Source organism: Lemur catta, chromosome 1 (assembly GCF_020740605.2).
Source record: "Lemur catta isolate mLemCat1 chromosome 1, mLemCat1.pri, whole genome shotgun sequence".
In the NCBI taxonomy this organism is placed as follows: Eukaryota; Metazoa; Chordata; class Mammalia; order Primates; family Lemuridae; genus Lemur; species Lemur catta.
Genome location: NC_059128.1, coordinates 117231735 through 117239024, shown reverse-complemented (window position 1 = coordinate 117239024; position 7290 = coordinate 117231735). Strand labels below are relative to the sequence as shown.

At 47.6% G+C, this 7290-nt stretch overlaps 1 long non-coding RNA gene across 1 annotated transcript; it reads left to right on the top strand.

Moving 5' to 3' along the window:
- The first annotated feature begins 1006 nt into the window (after positions 1 to 1006).
- Positions 1007 to 7086, top strand: LOC123637805. The gene is made up of 3 exons (XR_006735075.1): positions 1007 to 1409; positions 2496 to 2699; positions 6944 to 7086. It is a non-coding gene; the product is annotated as an uncharacterized LOC123637805 (long non-coding RNA).
- The last annotated feature ends 204 nt before the right edge of the window (positions 7087 to 7290 follow it).

Here is a 7290-nt window from a genome sequence, read left to right as displayed (position 1 = left end):
GTGCCCCACCGGAGGGTGGAGGCCTCTGCGGAATTTCTCTGGGGTCTCCGGAGCTTGCAGCTTGGCTCATGGCTGCGGTCGGACCCGTCACTCCCTCGGAAACCCGGCGAGGGAGCCAAACCTCGGTCCCCCGGGCTCCCGGCGGGGAGCGCTGCCTGGCGGCGGCGCCTGCGCCGTGGCGCCCTCCGGGACCCGCCAAAGCGCCTGGGGCTGTGGGGACCTTGGTTAGGCAGGGCTCTGCTGGGTTTCCGTCGTCGCAGAGACCAGGGCGCGGTGTTTTCTCTCTTCTTTTTTCCTCTGAGCAACTCTTTGGGAGATTTTAACAGAGAAAGAGAGAAGAAAGAGGGGAAGAATTATACCCATACAGAATCTGCTCGCTTCTCGCCTTTCCTCGGCCCTCACCAGGTCCAGCCCCTACTGTGGCTCTCTCTTCTGATCTCCCCCACGGTCTGTTCCCACTACAGCCCAAGACAGCCTGTGAACACCTGTGGCAGGGCAAGTTCCTCCTCCCCTCTCTCTCTTTCCCTCCCTCTCCCTCTCCCTCTCCCTCTCCCTCCCTCTCCCTCTCCCTCTCTCTCCCTCTCTCTCTCTCTCTCTCTCTCTCTCTCTTTCTCTCTCTCTCTCTCTCTCTCTCTCTCTCTCTCTCTCTCCAGAACCCTCCATGCTCCTAATTCACTCAGACAAAAAGCTCAAGTCCTCCTTGCAGCCCACAGGCCCTGCAAGATTAGCCCTCACCTCCTCCCACCTCTCCCTCTCACTCACTCCCTCCAGCCACTTTGGCCTTCTAGCTGTTCCTCAAATGTTTGTTGACTGAATTAAAGTACTCTGTAAGTTAGTTCTTTTATTCCTGCTTTGCAAATGAGAAAACTGAGGAGCCCCTCTCCCTGATCATCAAGTTTATGGCCCTTGCCCTGAGGAATATGGCATCTCCCTCTAATTCTCGAGCCCACCCATTTTACAGGTGAGAAGGACAAGGTAGAGCGAGGTTTCCAGGGGCCCCAGGGAATGGGTTGGCAGGAACCACCTTGCCCAGGGACCCGCCCTCTCCCGCCTGCCAGATTCCAGGCTGCCTCCTTGGATGGAGCTGGGGAAACCTGCCAAATTCTCGCTCCAACCTTCCGACATTCATTTACTCAGTAAACATTTATAGATGCCCGCTGGGGACTCTGGTGGCACTGGAAACAAAGTTCCACTGTGGGCTTTAAAGGAGGAAACAAAAGACTAGTTGTACAATCTCAGAAAAATATGATAACTGCACCAGCGCATCCCTATAGCTGCAACCCACTCTGCAGCCTTGGAAACGACATCACACCACTGCCTGTTCCTGTTGGAAAACCTGCCCCCGGCTTCCTGGCAGTTTTAGGAAAAACTTCTCACCTCTCACCTGGTCTACAAGGTGGTCTTGTCAGGTAGGCTTCTCTGTCCACCTACCCAGCCGCTCCATTCTCCTTACCCCCATCCAGCAACACTATCCTTCACTGTGGACTTCAAATATTCTCACCTTACTTCCAACCACAGGGCCTTTGCACTGGCTGTTATCTGGTCTTGAATATTCTTCCATCACATTTCCCCAAGGCTGGCTGCTTTTGCTCATTTAGTTCTCTGTTTCTCTGTTCAAATGTCACCTCCACTGAGACACCTTCCCTTACGCTGTCATTTCTAGCCCATGGCCCTTTTTGATTTCTTTTAAATGGTACTTCTCTCTTGAAATTGCACAGTACCTTTGCCGTCTCAGTCTCTGTGGAAGGAATGCTTGGACACAATGTGAGGTGTCAGGTGAAGGGTATTCCAGGCCTGTGGAGGTCTAAGGAAGCAGCCATCCCACTGTCAAGGACGAAGCTAGCACAGGCTTCCCAGAGGGGGTGGCACTGGAATTGAGTTGTGAAGGACAAGTTAGAAAATTGTCAGGTGGGGCTGGGTGTGGTGGCTCTCGCCTGTAATCCCAGCACTTTGGTGGGAGGATCCCTTGAGTCCAGGAGTTCAAGGTTACGGTGAGCTATGATCACACCACTGGACTCCAGCCTGGGCAACAGAGTGAGACCCTGCCTCTAAAACAAAGGAAGAGAGGGAGGGAGAGAGAGAGAGAGAAAGAAAGAGAGAGAGGAAGAAAGAAAAAAGAAAGAAAATTGCTAGTCGGTTAAAGAGAAAAAGGGTGTCTGTTAGAAGGAACTGTAGGGACAAAGATGAGTAAGAAAACCTGACACGTTAAGGCATCTACTTGCTGCTCCTCAAATGTGCTGAACCTTTTCAACCTCAGGGCCTTTGCACTGCCTGTTCACTCTGCCTGCTATGCTTTTCCTTCTTATCTTGGCATTCTCTCTTCCTCACTTCATTTCCATATTTACACAAATGTCGCCTCTTTAGAGAAGTCTTCCCTGACTGAATCCCCACCTAAAACAAGCCCCAACCTCTACCCTTCACGTGGTTTAATCTTTCTTCCTTGCAAATTTTAACAAATTTTCTCTACTATTTTGTTTCTTGTCTATCTCTCCCAGAGGATGTCAGCTCTCCGAGTGCAAAAGATCTGTCTTGTTCACTGCTGGGTCCCTGGCTCCTAAAACAGAATCTAACACATAGTAGATGCTTAATAAGTCACTGCAGGATGACTGGACGAAGAAACCAAGCATCACAGGGTACGGCTGGAGTTTTTGGTGCCCAGAAGCCTGGGATGAGGAGACAGGCTCCAAATGCCACAGATGGTAAGGGCAGGGAGACTCCAGCATCTCTATGGAGTTTAGACTTGACCTTGAGGACAGCAAGAGACACTGATGGATTCTTCTCAGGGGAGGAACTGAATGAAGATTGTGTCGGATGAAAGATAAGGTTCTTTGTGAACCAAGTGTCCACCACTAGGGGCCAGAGAAAGAAATGGGAGTAGATTTATTTGACACTAAATGTATCAACAAGGCTATCTCAAAAACACCATGTTCAGGGAGGATAACAAAGCAAATAGTAGGCCGGGTGTGGTGGCTCAAGCCTGTAATCCTAGCACTTGGGAGGCCGAGGCGGGCGGATTGTTTGAGCTCAGGAGTTCGAGACCAGCCAGAGCAAGAGCGAGACCCCGTCTCTACTAAAAAAATAGAAACTATATGGATAGCTGAAATACATATACATAAAAAAATTAGCCGGGCATGGTGGCACATGCCTGTAGTCCCAGCTACTTGGGAGGCTGAGGCAGAAAGGATTGCTTAAGCCCAGGAGTTTGAGGTTGCTGTGAGCTAGGCTGACACCACGGCACTCTAGCCCAGGCAACAGAGTAAGACTCTGTCTCAAAAAAACAAAAAACAAAGCAAATAGTAGATTTCTAACTTTTGATTTAAAGAGGAAAAAAGAAAAAGAGAAGGAAAAAAAGCAAATAGAAAATAAATGATACAGGATGAACACGGTGGCTCATGCCTATAATCCCAACACTTTGGGAGGCCAAATCGGGAGGATTGCTTGAGTCCAGGAGTTCCAGACCTGCCTGGGCAACATAGTGAGACCCCCATCTCTAAAACAAACAAACAAACAAAAACCTTAAAAACATAAGAAATTAGCCAGGCATGGTGGCATGCGCCTGTATTCCTGGCTACTTGCGAGGCTGAGGCAGGAGGATCACTTAAGCCTAGGAGTTGAGGTTGCACTGAGCTATGATGGTGCTACTGCACTCTAGCCTAGGTGACAGAGTGAGACATTGAGACCCTGTCTCAAAACAAAAAACACAAACAAGCAAAATAAATGATACGATCTTATATCATTTATATACATTACTAAGAAACATAAAGTGAAACTATATGTAAAGTTTTGGAAACGTGTGTAAAGTAGTGTGTTTGAGCACAGCCTGCATAGCCTGGTGTTGGTGGGTTAGGCTGCTTTGCGTTCAAATCCTGGCATCACCACATGCTAATAGTGAGAGTTTGCTGTTCTGTGCCTCAGTTTCTTTATCTGTAAAATGGGATGATAATAGCAGCCTCTACCTCATAGGGTTGCTGAAAGGCTTAATGAATTACAGCCATGGGCAGCATAATGACATATCAGTCAATGATGGACCACCTATGCAACGGTGGTACCATAAGATCCTTATACCATATTTTTACTATGCATTTTCTATCTTTAGATATATTTAGATACACAAATACTTAACATTGTATTGCAGTTTCCTCCAGTATTCAGTACAGCAACATGCTGTACAGGTTTGTAGCCTAGGAACAATAGGCTATATACCATATAGGCTATGCCATCTAGGTTTGTGTAAGTGCATACAACAACAAAATCACTAAGGACGCATTTTTCAAAATGTTTCCCTGTCATTAAGCAACAAATGGCTATAATTTCTTGTAAAGCACAGAGCAGAGGTGCAGTAATTGTTCCATATCATTACTTTAAAGATGTTTTTTCTGTGCTGGAGTGAAATGGAATTGGGATAGTGAACACAGGTGACTTTCACTGTAACTATAATGTTATTTCTTTTATTTTTAATTATTAATTATTTTGACTGAGGTACATTTTACCTGTGGTAAAGTACACAGATCTTTCAGTGTGCAGCTCCATGGATTTTTTTTTCTTTTTTTTGAGACAGGATCTCACTCTGTTGCCCAGGCTGGAATGCAGTGGTATCATCATAGCTCACTGCAGCCTCAAACTCCTGGGCTCAAGTGATCATCCTATATCGGCCTCCCAGAGTGCTAGGATTACAGGCTTGAGCCACCTTGCCCTGTTTTTTGTTTTTGTTTTTGTTAGGAAAAAACAAAAGCTCCTCTTGGCTGCATGGATGGTGAGTATGGGGTGTGTTGCTGGGATGTTCTTCTGTTTTCTCAGACCTCTCAAAAGGACTCTACTGGCTTTGAAAGCCTCCTCTCTAACAACTCAGATGATCCATGATACCCCAAATTTGCCTCCTACCTGCTTTCTTGGGGCACTTCCTCTCTCCCTGGGGACTGGTTTTCCCCTGGCTTTCAAGTTACTTGGCCTTGCAGCTCCACTCTTGTGTTTACTTGAAATTTTATTTTGTTCATGAAAAATTTAAAATATTAATTTCTACTTTCTTTTTTTTTTGAGACAGCATCTCAGTGTATTGCCCTGGCTAGAGTGCAGTGGCATCATCATAGCTCACTGCAACTTCAAACTCCTGGACCCATGTGATCCTCTTGCCCCAGCCTCCTGAGTAGCTGGGACTACAGGTGCAAGCCACGATGCCTGGTTAGTTTTTCTACCTTTAGTGGAGATGGAGTCTCACTCTTCCTCAGGCTGGTCTCGAACTCCTGAGCTTCCTCAGGCTGGTCTCGAACTCCTGAGCTAAAGCAATCCTCCTATCTCAGCCTCCCAGAGTGCTAGGATTACAGGAATGAGTCACTACACAGGGCCCTCTTCCTCTTACAGGGACATTAATCCCATCGTGAGGCCTCCCCCACCACCCAATGACCTCTTCTAACCCTAATCTCCTCGTACAAGCCTCATCTCCAAATACAATCACATTGGGGATTAAAGACTTCAACATATGAATTTGGCACAAACATTCAGTCCCTAATAGTTCACTGCAACCTCACACTCCTGGGCTCAAGTGATCCTCCTGCCTCAGCCTCCTGAGTAGCTGGGACTACAGGCCTGCACCACTACGCCTGGCTAATTTTTTTTTTTGAGTCAGAGTCTCACTTTGTTGCCCGGGCTAGAGTGAGTGCCGTGGAGTCAGCCTAGCTCACAGCAACCTCAGACTCCTGGGCTCAAGCGATCCTCCTGCCTCAGCCTCCCGAGTAGCTGGGACTACAGGCATGTGCCACCATGCCCGGCTAATTTTTTCTATATATATTTTTTTTAGTTGGCCAGATAATTTCTTTCTATTTTTAGTAGAGACGGGGTCTCGCTCAGGCTGGTCTCGAACTCCTGACCTTGAGCAATCCACCCGCCTCGGCCTCCCAGAGGGCTAGGATTACAGGCGTGAGCCACCGCGCCCGGCCCGCCTGGCTAATTTTTAAAATTTTTTTTAAAAAACAGGATCTCACTGTGTTGCCCAGGCTGGGATGATTGCTGGTTGGCAGGAGTTCTAGGCCAGCCTGGGCGACATAGTGAGACACCAACTTTTCAAAAAAAATTAGCTACTCTGGAGGCTGCAGTGGGAGGATCACTTGAGCCCAGCGTGGGCAATAGAGCGAGACCTTGTCTCTTAAAAAGGAAAAAAAAAAAAGGTGGAAAATTGAATAACCACTTAGGAAACCTGTCTTACTCCACTAAAGCTCATGACCTAAGGCCCACCATTCCACTCTTAAGTATTTAGGGAAATGAAAACTATGTTCAGGCCGGGCCCGGTGGCTCATGCCTGTAATCCTAGCACTCTGGGAGGCCGAGGCGGGTGGATCATTTGAGCTCAGGAGTTCGAGACCAGCCTGAGCAAGAGCGAGATCCCGTCTCTACTAAAAATACAAAGAAATTATATGAACAACTAAAAAAATGAAAAAAAAAATATATATATATAAGTTAGCAGGGCATGGTGGCGCATGCCTGTAGCTACTCGGGAGGCTGAGGCAGTAGGAACACTTGAGCTCAGCAGTTTGAGGTTGCTGTGAGCTAGGCTGACGCCACGGCACTCTAGCCAGGGCAACAGGGCTAAAAAAAAAAAGAAAACTATGTTCACAAAAATACTTGTACAGTACAACCTTTACTAACAATGGCCAAAGACTGGAAACGATCAATCAGCCATCAACAGGTGAATGAATAAACTATATAGGTGTTGCCACACGATGGATTATTACTCAACAATAAAAAAGATCGAGCTATTGACACGCCTGGTAACACAGACCAATCTCAGAAACCGTTTGTTGAGCAAAAGAAGTCAGACACAGAAGACAATCTACGTGCATGTTCCCATTTATGTGAAATTCAAGAACAGACAAAATTATAGTGGCAGAAATCCAAGTAGTGCAAGATGTCCTGTGCACTGGAGTCATTGCAAGCTCCCAATCTTCCTCAGGTCCCGTGGAAGACCCCCGCAGACCGCGGATTGATGGCGCCTCTGAAAGCTCTGGGTGCAGCGTTCAGCGCAGAAGCCTCGCTTCCAGAGGGTGGGGCATTTAATCCAATTATTGGGGATGGGGGGGGGAAGAAAAAAATGGTGGGTCACACGCCCCGGGCAAATCGTTCGGTTTTTACTTGCCAGTACTAAATAGGGCGGCAACCACAAGGGGTGGGGCTAAGCCCATATCACGAGACTTCGCGCAGTCCGCGCGGTCTCAGTCAGCTCACTCGGGCGCGCCTACTTTTAGATTAACCAATGAAGCCGAGTCGTGAGGCACGCCCTCTTTTCTCTTCTCCACCAAT